This window comes from Hetaerina americana, unplaced genomic scaffold (assembly GCF_022747635.1).
Source record: "Hetaerina americana unplaced genomic scaffold, ioHetAmer1.1.p SCAF_4, whole genome shotgun sequence".
Taxonomy (NCBI): Eukaryota; Metazoa; Arthropoda; class Insecta; order Odonata; family Calopterygidae; genus Hetaerina; species Hetaerina americana.
In genome coordinates this window covers 75,473,392-75,489,455 of record NW_027286985.1, presented here as the reverse complement: position 1 = coordinate 75,489,455, position 16,064 = coordinate 75,473,392, and the positions used below count along the sequence as shown (strand labels likewise).

At 40.9% G+C, this 16,064-nt stretch overlaps 1 protein-coding gene across 3 annotated transcripts in view; it reads left to right on the top strand.

The window, feature by feature from the left end:
- Positions 1-387: 387 nt before the first annotated feature.
- Positions 388-16,064, top strand: part of LOC139692379 (leucine-rich repeat-containing protein let-4) — a 521,846-nt gene continuing 506,169 nt past the window's right edge. For 2 of the 3 annotated variants that reach the window (XM_071590539.1, XM_071590540.1), the window contains exon 1: positions 388-504. The gene's annotated coding sequence lies outside the window, so the exon portion shown is untranslated. The remainder of the gene's footprint in view (positions 505-16,064) is intronic. The other variant, XM_071590541.1, reaches the window with a different exon arrangement.

The following is a 16,064-nucleotide window of genomic DNA, read 5'->3' as shown; positions in this document are numbered from 1 at the left end:
CGTGGGAGGAGGAGGAGAGAGAGCAGAAGGGTGTCCTGCAGGTGCGAGTGTGTGTGTGTGAGTGTGGGGGTGTGTGCGGGCTGGTAGGGGGTGGAAGGGACGCCGGAGGGAAGAAAGGTAGGAGGAGCCCGAGAGCGGGGGGCGGAGAGAGGGAGTTGGAGGGAGGGGGTAGAGTGAGACGTCAAGGGAGAGGGAGTAGGGGGAGTGGGAGGGAGCGAGGGGAGGGGGCGCAAAAAGGGAAGAGGGAGGGGAAGAGAGTGGCCGGAGTGTGACGGGAGCGGCGGCGGAGCCGTTGCGGATCCTGTTGTTGGGGGAGGAAGACGTAGAGAGGGAGACGGCGGCGGTGGAGGAGGCGGCGGAGGCGGCGTAGCTCTCGCGGGGGGGGGGGGGTTTCCGAGGGGCGGCGATGGCGGTGGCCGCATCACCCCTGGTGCAACCGGCGGGACTCCACTGAGACGGGCCCAGGAACAAGAAAAAGGGAACGGGGGAAGACAAACAGAACAGGTGAGCCGCGGCGATTACCACAGACTCTCCTTTCTTTCTCCTAGGATGTCGTTTCCGGCGTCGCCACCCTGGTCATTTCTCTCCCGGCGCCAGCCTTATCCCTCTTGCGTGACGATTTTCCAGGCGGCGCGTGACCCGTTTGGGGGGTTGAGAGAGGGAGTGTGCTCCCGAAACCGATCCAAATGATTTCCGTCATGAGAAGAGGGACGCCGATAAGGGTTGGGGGAGAGACTTTTTTTTGAGAGGCCGGATCCCGGTGCGCAGGTGAATCCCGAAACTCTCGCGGGCTCACCGCGTGCGATCCCCGAAGTAATTAACTCGATCAGTTTCGGCAAAGGCCCCTAAAACACCGGTTTTTTGTCATTTAGGACAATTTTGGCTCTGTCGTTCACTGATTATTCGAATGCACCACTTTCAACTTGTAGCTTCATGACAGGGGGTCCCATACGACTTCCTCTGGGTTTCTTTCGTCAGCGACCAAAATATGTTTCCGGTTGCGCCATTAGTATATATTTTTCGCATCCCGCTTCCCTGCCACCATTTCGCACCACGAAATTCTTCTGTTGCGACCTCTATGAGCAAACTTAACATTAACTGAGACGAGAAGCTTCCACGACTAAGGACAACTAACTTTTTTTGGTCCCTTACAAGGATAATTTTGGAACCTTATTCGCAAACTTTGCGTTCGATGTATTTTTTAAGTAGCTTTTTGGAAATTATATGCTTTGATATTGAAATATTTTTCACGTTTCATCTCCTTTGTCATTCTTTGATGAATTTCCTATCAATTTTGAAGCTACTTGTGGACATATAGCAAGTTAAAAAGACCCAGGTCATTTATTGAAATCGACATATCTATATACCTATAACTCATCGTTAGCGGTGAATCGTACTTCATTAGTTCTAAGCAGTGCGGAAAGGGTATTTTTTTACCGGCGTAAACCATCGAATTTTTTTCAGGGGACTTTCGGCAAATTAATTATATAATGCGATTCTTCCACTATCTCTTTTCGATGGCGTACTTAGAATAAGGTGGTCCAAAAGATAGGGATAAAGCAGTGTGCACAAAAGTCATTATGGCGAACCCGAGTTCCGATGTCTACAGCTTGGTAGATGTGACTTCTCCATCTGCAAAATCCTCCTTTTCTACGACCTTTTGACTGCTGTTTTTTAGGCTTCTTTTTATACGCCAAGGTATAAAAGACAAGACGAAAAGGCAGGAGAGTCGTGTAGCAAGATAGTTAGGCGATTAAAAGAGTGAAGCCTGATCGTAAATCAAAATACTAGACGTAGCACCAGGATCACGACGGAAAAAGCGCCAATATCATGATTGATGAAATTTTAAAGGTATTTTCACCCTAATGTTAATTTTCAATGTCGATTTTTCAGACATTTATATCTGTGACGATGCGCGAAAGGAAATGTGGAATCAGATAATTACCTAAACCACTGGGTTATACGCACGACATGTAGATTTTTCATATTCCTGAAGACAGTGAATTGTGCAAGCGTACGAGGTGCTGAAAATTTTGTATGTCAAACCCAAATTGGTAGATTTAATTTTGTTAATATATAAATGTTGACTAGACATATTTCTATATAATAGACTCCATTGTCCCAGTGCCTTTTCTTTACTGAGGCAATTTATTCCAATTCGGAAATATTTTAAATTCCATTCAACTCAGGAAATAATCGTGATCATTCTAACAACAGGCAAATGTATTCTTCTTGTGTATTCTGAATAATGAGTAGAGCTGGCGATCTTATGGCTTAGAATATCACATTATTCCATCTCCAACCATCGACTGCTATAACGTTATCTTGCGAGCAGCGGCATGGGCATACAGGATAGGTGATCAAAAATACAGAAAGGAATATCACAAAAAGTTAAGAGGCACTTAGTTTTCATATCTTGAAAAAAACACATTAAAAATGTATTCTCACATTTCCGCTTCATCATTCGCGACGCAATTCCTTTTTACCTAATGGCCCCCACGGATTCTCCTTTCGTTGAAGCGTACGAGAAAGGAGGGAAGACACAAGTTGTCAAAAGTTAATAAAAAATATTCATGTTCCGTATGACATTCCAGGATTTTACTAGCGATAACTCTCTCAAATCGCATTCGTACGCAGATACATAAAAAATAAGGGGTCGTGCGCTATGAGGTCCTGAAGTGGAATAATCAGCTACACCGCCTACTGCGAAATACTCGAGTGAATGTGAGGCTTGAGAACGGAAGGTTTTGATTTTTTTATTTACGTGTGTTGATCCCGCTAAATAATTGAAATGGAATAGGGAAGTAGTGAGAAAGAGGGAAAGCTAACAGTGCTGATCTGTAAGGAGTAAGCGTGTGAGAAAGGATTACTGAAAAGTCCAATAAAGAAAGGCTAAAATGTCCTTTACATATTACCTGCGTTGAAATAAAATTCAAACAAGAACGAACTTGGAATAGGAAGCAATACGGAGGAAAGTAGGCCATTGTTGTCACTTTCTGCTCTAAGCTTATCGCTTTGATGATTAAAATTGGGATCAACAGAAAATGAATGCACGTAAAATAAGTATTTTTCAAAAATTGGCACTTGTGCTCGTATTTTATATATACGCGAAGTTTAGTCATTTTGCGGACTTAGCTAATTTTTCTCAGGTATTTTAAGTATTACCACCCGCGTATTTTAGAGTTGTTTGCAAGCACTTGAACATTGCAAGATGAAGTTTCCCATTCCACTACTAGAAATGCGGGATTAAACTTTTGTGAACTACATTGCTAAGCCAGGGCCTCGCATCATTCCTGTCAAGTGGCTGTTGTAGGAATTTCCTACAATAGGCAAATAAGATAATTTGAAATTCGATTAAAATGAGAAAGAACCTGCTAATCGATATAACTTTGGAAATTTTTAATAAGAATTATCCCCACTGAGTGCTTCGTCAATTTTCTGCACTTCCTTCCAATTTCTGGAATTTTGGAACCTGTCCATATCCATGCATCCATCTAACGAAACGGAATGTTGATGGCAATAAAATTAGAACGCTATAATTAAAACAACGCGTGAATATATTTCATACATCTTTTTCAGAATCATTAAAAAATTAGGACTATTACGGGACAAAAATCAGCCCATGGTACGATAAATATCCACCAAAAGACGATTCCAGAAGTTCGAGTTTAAAACATTACGATGCAGCAAATTTCAATTATACTAATCACTTTTTCAGAAATCATTCTCCTTCAAGTGCATGGTATGAAATGCATGTTTAATTTTTTTTAAACCGGCATAGCGATATAGTTTAATTGCACTATATTCAAAATTTACGACCCGCTCATGGATCAATTGATTCAGCGGCGCATGTGCATCTAGACAGGAATTGATGGAATAAAACCCATCATCCCCTGAGGATGAGACTTCAACGCAGGTACATGATGAAATTCAACAGGATGATGTCATTCGAGGAATGACCGAGTAGAACTAGGAAAAGGAAGCGCATGAATAGTTAAACGCGGAGAGATGGGTATCGGATTCATTCATCTGACTATCTATCGGATGCGAATAGGACGCTCTGCGGGCCGGCCGATCGTCGGTTACCTTCAGCATGTATTCGTAGACCTTTCCCAAACGTCCTCTCTTGAAATTTACCCTCCTCACGCTGTCTCCTTCGACAGACTACGTCCGCGGATTCACCCATGATTTAGCGAGCACCAGGTTGCGTAACCTTACATTCCCCCGAGAGCTCATCGCTGCAAAGCGGTCGTGGCTCTCCTCTTTCGCTGTGTCGATGTCGACGCTCGAGTTTTCTACATTGAAGTCCACTGAATTGGGTCACTCCGGTCACTGTTCCGACTTTCCGATTATTTGTATCAAAGGACGAGTGGGCATTAAATAAGTAGATGAAGTGAGTGATGGACAATATTATGCCATAGAAGTGGTTATTTTCGTGGCAAAAGTTAGCCTTCGATTATTCACGGTCTTATTTTTTGCATTGAGATTTACGATCATACGTGACGTCTCGTTATTTATTCGCATGGAAAGAACTATTAAAAGAGGCCGAAAAGTTAGTCAATCCATCTATCACCTGCCTAGTGCATTTCGAGGTCAACAAAATGGCCGCGCTCTTTGTCCAACCGAGAAAGCAAGAGAGCGGATATGGAAGTAGCTAGGTTTGGAGGTAGCGATTTACTTTTCGAAAGGTGATGTTGACTGCAGTTAATCCCGAATCCAAAATACAGTTTTATCTAACTTTACCAAAGCTTCATTCAAGCAATATCGGTAGCGATTAATTAATTATCACCTAAATCTATATAATAACCCGCAAGCCGCCGCAGGGGCGTGTGGCCGGAGGTGTTAGATCACCACCCTTAAAATAGAATAAAATGACATACAAAAATAAATCATGTTATCTCTACACAAACATAAATGTGATCATGCACTTGATACATTTTAATCACGCGAAAGAAAGTACTTACATGCAACATTATACAATAACAGGATACGCATATTCGAATAATTCTGTAGAGCTGCTAAAAAGATGTGTCTATTAAATGAAAAGAATAGCATGCATGATATCGACAAATATATATAGTACATTACCACATTTAATTATCTCCAACGCGATTGCTGTGATATATTTTTGAGTTCATATGGTCCAAAGAAAAAACAGCATTTTAATTCTATCCGTTCCACAATAAATCTCCCTGATTTTACGTTGGTGATCTGATCTACCGTAGTAAGTCGGGGTCAAAACATTGTCATCAATCATCAATGGTTTCACTATTTACGTAGGCAAAAAATTTGGATTTTAACTGTGAATACATGTAATTTTGTGAGAACTATGTGGTGCCCTTTATAGTAGAAGTAGGGAATCATCTGTAAATTCTCGGCTTCTCAATTAATATGAAGTCGTATATGGCTACGTAGGTTTCCGCGGCGGTGGTTTGAAGGATTCTGCATTATCGGGTTTCACCGCGTCGTTGTTTGATTCTGACAACAGTTTCGCCGAAGTTGCATTCGGCGTCTTTAGGCCGAAGATGAGGGACTCGGAATTTTTCCACCCTTATATAAGTGGTCCCGTCTAGTGGCTGCTCGCTGATTGGTCCGTTTCCGGAGAACTCTCTTCCACGCGTTGTTCCAGGGGTATAGTCCCTCCACTAAATTGATAACACAGTGTATGTACACTCGCATGCTCGAGGAATATGCGAAATGTAAGGACCATTCTCTTATAGTTAAATATTTGCGAGTCAGAACAAAGCTGTACGCTTGCAATGCTGACTATTGAATGTTTCAAAGCCACTTAAGTTCGCATTTTGATTCAGTAGTCGTTTGGTTGTCGGTGAATGCAGATAACAATTTTCACGAAAATCTTTACTCCCACCAGTTGCGAAGGGCGTATTGTGATTCGATTTTTGTATGCAAAAGATGCACCAGCTGATCAAATTCATCCGAAGTTGTGCATAGTTTATGGACTTACAATCACATGAAAGAAAAGAGGTAATTCAACGGTGTCGCAGGATAAAATCTGGCCACACAATTTTGCATGATGAAGAGCCGAGTACCATACCGGTGAAACCGTTCAACAAGTGGAGCAAGAACTGCAATCTGATCGGCGATTGACGATTAGTGCTCTGGCTAATAAATTTCCTCTATTGGACGCACCATTATGAACACGAATGTTACGGAAAAGCTCGAATATCACAAAATGTGCGCTAGGTAGCTACCGAAAATGATTGCCGACCAACAAAATGAGCAAACAATGTTGAGTGAACAAGCGATTTTGAACTACTGTCTAAAAGACGGAGATGACTTGACCTTGCACTTTGCGACTATTTCCTCGTCTTGTTCTTGAAACACTAGCTTAATGGGCAACGGTTTGAGCACAATGAGGAACTCAAGACTACCATTGTCAAATGGTTGAATTCCCAGCCTGCGAACTTCTATGCTGAGAGCTTAAAATAGTTGAAGGAGCGTTTCTTAGTGCTTCGAGGTAACATACGATTGTAGAAAAGTGAATTAGGTTTGTAGAAAACTAAAACAGTCAATGAAAATTTTTCTAACGAGCATATTTGTTTAAGACCAAACGGATCTAACTCAAAAGTAATCCTCAAATTTTAATCACAAGATTTGTCTTTAATGTAATACCCATATAACGAATCGATTTCATTACGAGGGGAGTGATTTTAAATGGTGAAATCCTCTCTAAAAAGCTGTGATATTGTAGATTTAAAAAAATAATTCGTACATAAAACGCGGTAATTTCAATCAATGGCGTAATTGTATTAGACATCGACTATCGCTAGCAGCAAATTACCTAAATTTTTGCGTCAAAATTCAGTATCTGTAGCGAAGCTACGAAAAACATGTTCCAAAATCTGCAAAAACACAATAGGTTGAAGACCAGTAATTTGGGGCACGCACTGCTGGGTTACGATCCCGAATTCGGGAGACCTTAAGGAGCAAAAATAAAATACTACCTCATCGGACGGAATTGCGTGTTTTGTGCCGCCAGCTGAATGACACGGAAAAATCATATGCATAATAAATATGCAAATGCCGTCGAAAGATTAAACACGTGTTAAAATTTTTATCGCAAACTGATTTCGATTTTTTTTCCAAACACATATAGTATATCTACCTAGCACATTACTTAGGCAAGGCCATTATAGGAGCTGACCAATCAAACCCATGGAATACGTGATTTGAAAATTTCCATGCTTAAGAGTAATTCGAATTAAAATCTAAACCAAAATTTGGAAACCTCTAAACTATCATACAATGTCAACCTTTAACAGTGGTTTCCACATTTTAGCATAAGTCGTATTTTACTGGTGGAACAGCCCAGTGGCATGTGTGACGTGTTTTCAAACAGTTCACATCAAACCTGTCTTTACGGAATGGTACATTTGCCTTTCATTTATGTATTTAAGGTACCGAAGCATACAAGCTAAATAATATTTTTTTCTAGACGGGATACCAAAGTGTGACTCTTAGCTTGCGGATTCGTTGTCTAATTCGTAGACCAATTTACCGATCGAAAATATTGGCAATAAAGCCAAATAAAGGTTCATTTGGATATCAGTTTTTTAGTTTATGAGTATGTACAGCGTTAAGGGTAAGAAATAATAAACGAAAAGGTAGCCCTGTATATAATATGATTGGCATTGTAGCGTACGGTTCCTGGTTTAACGATAGATCAACCTCAGAGCAACCTAAGCTAAACATTCGACGAGCTAATTTTACGGATAGCGAAATGGAGTTGGAAGCTAGCCAGTGCCGAGATAGGAAGCAAATCCTCATTTACCCAATTTTTGAATTTCATTCATCTAGGGATAGGCATCTAGGGGTAGGGATTCACTAGTGAGATGGGATCGATATTGGATCAAAATTTCCGCTTGATTACTGAGGCATATTAAAATTATCCGGTAGCATTTTTGTTGGAGCATTTCACATGCACACGGGGATAAGAAAGTTAAGCAAGAGAAAATGCCGAAAAGGCGATTCGGATATTATAAAAATTTGAAGATATCGATTAGACTACACCCACATTTATCGTGCCAGCTGCTATTGGGGCATGTGGCAGGGGGTGTGAGATAACCATTAGTGTAATCGGTAATTATTGACGTTAGTCATTATTTTATTTTCGGAATGTATTTCGTACGTGTTGATTTTTTTTGTTGAGGTCACAAACTTTATGGGGAAGGAAATAAGGCTTCCTAACATTTTTCTGTTCGCCTCAATAACCCTCCTAGTTGCGGTCTGTCTACCAAATTCATGAAGAACTAAAATTATTCGCTCTGTGTCTGCGTTAAACTCAACAATTGCCCATATGCTTGATTATTAGTTTGTAGCCCTATATACAACCTTCGTATACCTAGTAGTTTCCAACCCAGACTGCCCAATTATTACTTGAAGCTTTCTGATTGTTCACAACGGTTTTTCACGGAGCTATCCAACTTACTAAAGCGGATTCAAGGGGGAATAATTTTGGTTTTAATTACAATTATATAAAATATTTATGCGATGCTAGAAACTAATTTTAAATACTTTTTGTGCCCCGAGTATAAAATTCTCTACTATAGCACGTGTTGTGGAATCTAGATCAGTACGATTAGTCCGAAATTAAACAATATTAAATTTTTGTAGGAGAATACAGTGATACAACTATTTTTTTCGCCTATGAAAATGCCCACCTTGGAGGTTTTCTAGATCTGCTGCTGTATCCTGTACAATGCTTAAAATAGATTTTTCTGCGCAGGGTCCGTAGCTTCTTAACGCGTACCATCGCGTCCCAATACGGCTGAAGGGCTCTCTTTGAGGACGGACGAGTGGAAGTCTAATTGGCGCGTGTCGGGAGCATTCAACCGTGTTTTCCACCGCCTGTCGACAGAGCAGGGGGGTCTGTCTGTATGCAGGATCCGAACCGGGGGCGTGGCGTGAACTAGCCCTGAGGTCCGTGACATATTCATGAAACATTATTCAGGGTCTTCCTTCGGGAGGGTCGATCATAAATTAGGTTAGCGTTTCGTGGCTCAAGTGACGACACTTTGCGGTCGTCCATTACAGGCGTCCGCAATTTCAGGGCGATTTTTTTCGACACTCGGCAACCCTCTGGTTTTTCGACTCCGTCCAATATCGCTGTCCTCCCAGGACTACTTTAAAACGATGCACTGAATTTAGAAACCCATGTAGAAACCTTGAAAATGATCCGGAGATAATTACTTCTTTAAAACTAATGATACTAGAAGTTCTGTCTTTTCTTTCCTATTTAGATTTTGTAGCAGCGATTTATGTCATGGAGCCTTGACCTCTACACCAACAAAATAGCATTCGAGTGGTGAGGGCGTAGGGCAATAGCAAAGGAACGCTAGGATTGTCGAAAATGTGAAAACTTCGAAAAGTGGGGGACAAAAGGATTTTTCCGCAATACTTGTGGCGTTCAACCTCGATTGTGTGGCATTCCTCATTTTTACTAATGTAGATGAATATTTTCATAGCTCTTATGTCTATTCCCCTCATTTAACTTGGTGAGTTTGTTCTGAAACTATTTTAATCTGAAACTCAAGTTGTCTGCTCTATCTTCAGAGGTAATTTCGAATGCACACGGGGTCTGTCCAATAAATGCGCGAACTGAGGCTATTAAAAAAATGTATTTTCCAAAATTTAGTCTTCATCGATTCTGTTCCCTTCAAAGTACTCTCCATTCGTTGCTATGCACTTATTCCATCTTGTTTTACACTTTTTAAAGCAACCTTGGAAGTCCTCGGCAGTCAGGCGTTTAGTTTTCTCGTCGTTTCTTGCTTTACGTATTGTGTCCACATCTTCCCAGTGATGTCCCCTCATCACATTTTTGCATTTTGGGAATAGGAAAAAGTCACAGGAGGCGTGATCTGGCGAATAAGGCGGATGATCAAGGATGGTGATTGAATGTTTTGCCAGAAACTGGCGAACAATCAATGCTGAATGTGCTGGTCATGGTGAAGGATCCAGCCTTGAGTCAAATTTGGCCGCATACGACACACGCGATCTCTGAAACACTTGAAAACTGTAAGGTAGAACTCAGCATTTACGGTAAGGACAAGGGACCGCACACGATCAATGTTGTCGTCAACACAGGTGGTTGAAGGTCGTCCCGGCCTTGCAACATCCGTGGCGTCTTGTCGGCCATCTTTAAAACGCTTAATGCACTAGAGAACGGACGTTTTCTTCAGAGCATTATCAACGTAAACAGCTGTCAACATTTCAGTAATTTATTGATAACTTTTACCGGATTTCACCCAAAAACTTAATGTTAATTCATTGCTCCTTGATTTCGCCAATTTCAATTTTCGACAAATATTAAAAACAAGGACAAAAAACTAACATAGCTGGCACCATACGCACATCTCGACGATCTCATTGGGTCTCAGGCAACTAGCGCCGCTAGTGGGCGGGACATAGTCCACGTCACAGCCGCGAGATTGCACCAGTTCGCGTATTTATCGTACACACTATGTGCACCTTTATTTTAGTAATGCTCACTATTATCTTCCTCATTTTTGGTTCTCCCATTTCAATTTCTTGTTTCATATCGATGATCTTATATCATCGATCGCAGTTAATACTATGACGTGGCATGGTGTTACTTCACCTTAGCTACGCCATACCTAAGGTACACGAAGAGTGCTTGGACGTAACCGAGTGTACTTAAATTATAGAAAAATCAAGAATCAAAAAATATAAATTTAAAAAAAATCGTAACAGGGGGAAAAACAATTTTTAAATGTGTTGCGATTTCTTTAAATATTCTAGCGATTCCCGGTAACTTAAGGCTTAATGTCAGTGTTTGATTATTTATTCTACAAAAAAGGCAAAATGAATGAGCCCGTTACATCATATTTTGATTATTGCACTAACAATTTATAAGTTGGTTATTTTGGATGAACGTCTACCAAAATTGAAGGTTCTGCAGCGCTGACCCGAGAGGACCATTCAATGCACATAATTTGAAATCACTGGGAAAAAATAAAAAAAGAGCCGTCATTATTATAATGGCATGAAATGACGGTTATTGAATTTCCGGTACGGTCGTCGTTTTTGGATTTGAATAAGAAATTTCGAGAAGGAAGCAAACATAACGGTGCTATAGAAGACTCTGACGGAAATCCTTCCAGATGCAAAGAAAGCAGCCGAGACTAATTGTAAGCTACAATTTTCAAAAGCTATTGACCGCCTGGTATTGCATATGACTCCGAGGGAATTAGATTTAGATCCTCGCCCAATGACAGCGAATTAGACAGCCCGGTTAAAGAGAAAGAAAAATACTCGAGCACAGGCAAATACTCCGCATCTACCCTCGCACCACAAAAACAAATTTGAAAACCCCTACTCCTAAGCGTAAAACCTTCCACCTCAGCCACGAGCAATAGTGAGGAGACTGGTCTCGTAGAAGACGTCAAAGTGAACAATGCTGTCCTTTGTCATCATATTTACACAAAATTCATCTTTTTTCAGAATCACACAAACAAAGGATGATCCCCGTCACATCTTCCACACTCCCTCGCGGTGGCTCGCAAAGAATACGATGTAAATGTAAATGGTACATGAGGCCACTGAGGCTTTAATTTTGACCATATTAAGGCCTTAATTTGAACGAAACTTTCGTCCATTTTGCTGACATTCCTCTCCCCACTTCTGCTTTCCACTCGCTTCACCTAGCTACATATCCATCCGCCCATGATCCTCGGCATTCCTCCGCAATTTGGGGAAAGCTCCCCGACATTCTATTGAGATGTCTATTCGTCAACCCTCTCTCCGGATCATTCCACCCCTCTTCCTAAGAAATACCCACGCTCTCTTCTCTTCCACAAGTATCGCTCCAGAAACAATTGAAGGTCGCCTCCATCTCTCTCCCACTCCTGGCTTGTTACATTCCTAGCAACCCCACCCCGGTAATAATGCGCACTCAGCCTGTTGCTTCCCTCCCGCCTCCCGCCCTCCACCCCTCCCGCGGGCCTATTTCTTTTGGGAAGGGCCCAAAGCGTGCCGCCGTCGCCCTGCATACCCTCCTCCCTTTACGACCTAATAGGATGATTCCCAGCCCTCCGTCTCGTGCCATTTGTGTGCGAGAAGGGTATGTGAGAGTACAGCGGCGCCTCTGTGAAATGGTCACCGAGGGAAACGACTTAAAGTCCCGAGGACATCAACGGGACGTGTCCATAAATGTTTTGGAACGTCTATTCCTCCTGTCCGTGGAACCCGCTTAGGACTCACTCAGCATGGCAACCCGAGAAGTTGCATCTAAATGGCGATACGGCAAATTAAAACGTCGCGCCTTCCAAAGTCTTGCAATAGTACTCACGAAAAGATATATTACATTTGTTGGTCTGACTCGCGACCGTTGGCATGGAAAATAGGAGTATACGTCGAAGTTTGTAAGACTATTTAAGATAAATTATATTTCCGTAGACAGTTGATTCCCGAAATTCCTTTTTGAAACATTAGATAATCACCAAATAGGCATTTTTCTCGATCAAATTTAAATACCACGACTAATAACGTGCATCCTTTCACTGTAGCATGTCAATGAAAAAATAACTCTTACTCAGTTCCCCAAATAGTCCTTTCTCGTTTCCATAATTTGACTATACATAACTGCATATGGTATTATCGTACTCAATCATATGCAAGCAAATCCATTGAAGTTTATCACAATCAGATTATCCCATAGGTTTGACTTAAAAAAAGCCACAGCTGTATATATTTTGAGAAGATGGATCTAGTTTCATATTACAGTAAAAAACGTTTCTTGGCGATAAAGTTCAAAACAAAGTTAATTGATACAAAATTTAGGAAACAATTGAAACTACGAAGTTGTATCATTTGTTGTACAAAAATGAAGCGAAATTCATCTGTTATGATTCCTATGATTATGGAAGAAAAAGTTTAGAAGTTTAAAACTGTTTTTTAACACATAAGCGGTTGTTATTCTGCCAGTTATTTATAATTGGTGAACAAAGCAGAAGTAGTTGATAGTACTTCTATAACCGTGCAAAAAATTGAAGTAAAATATATATAACTAAAATCTTTCTAAAAATGAAGTTATAGCAATCAGATGTCCTATTGTTTTTAGGCAATATCAACCCAATCAATGGCCACCTGTATTAGGGACTCCGACTTTTATGACAAGATAACTATCACAGTCAAATGATTAACTATGTTAATTCCATAGAATCGCAAAATAACATCATTGATTATTATCTGAGCATATAATACAATGTTATAACGATAAATTGGTGCTAAAATAGTCAGCAATAGTTGTGAAAAACGGATACTAAAGTGACATAATTGATTCCTCGTAACTAGAATGGGGTAATTCATTTTTATAATAAATTTGCTCTTCAATTAGAAGTGAAAAACGGTTAATGTAAAACTAAAGACTTTTCTCGTTATCTATCATGAGAATAAATCCAACTTCTTCCGCGTTCAATGCGAGTCATTCTACGAGTATTCTACGAATCTCTCGTATTTCAATGAATATCATTTCTCACCGCCTCCTATCTCCTCATTAACGCTATTTCTCCTCGAGATTTAATATGAAGCATTTTTACAACGTCACCATGAAATATCAAAACTAAAATTAAAATGTAACGTGTGTCATTTTCGGTATTCATTGATGCGTTTACCGACTGTAATTTTAGTCTCATAAAATTACACTCTATCATTGACCCTATCTCATAAAGAATACAAATGAGAGCGAAGAGAGTCATGACGTCGTCCTATCTTGTTGGGTTAATGTAAGGATTCCGGGAAGATACCTTTATTTTCCTGGGTGGTCTTGAATAGTTTCCTTAATTATCTCATAAAGCGGAAGTAAATTAATACGTATCATGGGAAAGGAAATCAATGAAGAGGGAAATATAAGGGATATCCACATCTACTTGAAAACCATATAGTCACCGCTAAAGCGCGTGACAGAATAGAACACGAGAATAAATTAGAATATGAACATATGACGATGTTCAAAAATATTTAATGGGAATGTAAAAATGCAAATTTGGAGAAAATCCAGTATTTCATAATAACCTTACTCTATCACTACGATAATGTACAGAAACACACAAACTGGTAAAATTTGTTGGGACTTAAGAGCGTAGGAAATATTAAACAATAACATACTGATCTTTACATGCATAAACATAAAACAAAATCGAAATAAAGTTTACTCATGTATTTGCTCAAGAGTGATGTGAACTGGAGTTCCAACGTATTCCAGCTGAGCACCCTCGTCTCAAAACTATGTCGATGTACGTGTATATTTATAAATGCATCCCGTAGTGTGTCTTCGTTGGCAGCCCAGGTGCTATCTCACCGAGACAGACGCCCGCAGATGATTCCACCGGACCGAACCCTTGCGATTAATCCGCGATTACCGCCGCCACGACGTAGATCCACGACGACCAGCACCGGAGCCGTATCATCACTTTCTCCCTACACCTCCGCCTCCTCCCAAGCGAAATTTCTATTTAACGTAGCTGCGGGAAGCGTACGGCAGGATGCGATGTCGAGGGTGGTGGGGCGAGGGAAGACTGGAGGGGGTTTCGAGTTTGGGAAAGAAAACAATTGCGGGGGAGGAGGCGTAGGTAGAACAGCGAGGCAGTAATTCACGCATCGCGGACGGCGTTGACAGGAGAAATTCCTAATGCATGAGGTAGCTCATGTGTGTGTGTGTGTGCGGAAGCTGAGGCGTCACCGTAAAGCTCCCGAAATGGGATTGCAAGCAGTTAGTTAGGGAACGGGGGTGGGGGATGCGTAGGAGGGAGGAGAGGCGTTTGCAAGGATGGGCTGCTATTCCCGTGGCTAAAGGATTAAGGGTCCGGGCAGAACCGGCCGGCGGAATCTTGAATTATGATGACGGAGAGGATAACGATGATTATTTTTTATTTTCAGCGAGGCGGCATAAGGACTTCCTATCTTTCTCTATCTTTTTCATGGACCATTATTTCAGTCTCTGTCGGTCCAGTTCTGTCTCTATGACCTATTTATTTCTGAAGTTGTGCTAACTGCTAGACATCAGGTTACAAATGTCACAGTGATTCTTCAAGTGTAATTACCTTAGATTTAGATATTTTTGCAAATGAAATGCATGAAGTAAATGCTAAATGTATGTACGGGCATACAATGTGTATGTATGCTTTATTTTTTTCACGCATTTAAATATTTCAGATAGTTATTTACTCCTCGCAAACCATTAAAAGAGTAAAGGCCTCATTCATAGAGATTGTGAGGGACAGATGTCTTCTTCACTCAATCCTCTATAGAGGCGTACCCGTACCTACTGTATGGTACAAATCAGTAAAAATTAAGATAACCGTAAAAAAATCATAAATACAGTAATCAATGCGAAGGTCGGTTTGGTAGGTTCCGGTAGAGGTCACCCAATACTAAGCCCAACGGCGTATGAAATGTAACATCAGGGTAGAGGGGCGCTACATCGTTTCCGTGTGTCACCCTAGTTTCCCAGGAAGTTCTGATGCCAAAAGAATAAAACAGCTTGGGTAAAGCTGAAGGTGTCCAGAGAGACGTGCCCAGGAATCAAAGCTGGACTCTTTGGTCAGTATTTCAACGCCCTACTCCTTTAGTTTGTTTAAAGGTTAAATAAATACTCATAAACCAATAAATTTCAAAGAAACAGCGGGAGATGCCGCGACAGTAACTTTTAACGGAGTCATCCACTAATGTGCATTTCAATGCATCAATTTCAGAGTGTAAAAATCATTCGCCTTGACTGGGATTCGAACCCAGATACCTCAATATCCGGTGATGTTGCCTTTAAGTAACTCAATGTTCAAGCAGTCCCACTGGTGACAAGCTCCAATCTTTCCAATTGGTCATTTAGAGATGTAGCTGTTCAGAAATATGGGAAAAGGGGAAAGAGAAGTGAAGGAATATTGGCTGAAATGGTCGCTTAGAGACAAACTAAATCTTCAAAGCCGATGATATAATATACAGCCAAGATCCGACTCTTTAAGTCGTCTTAGGAGTGGACGCTATTGAGTTACTGCTGTTTGCGGTCCTGCCTAACATTTGCGTGATTT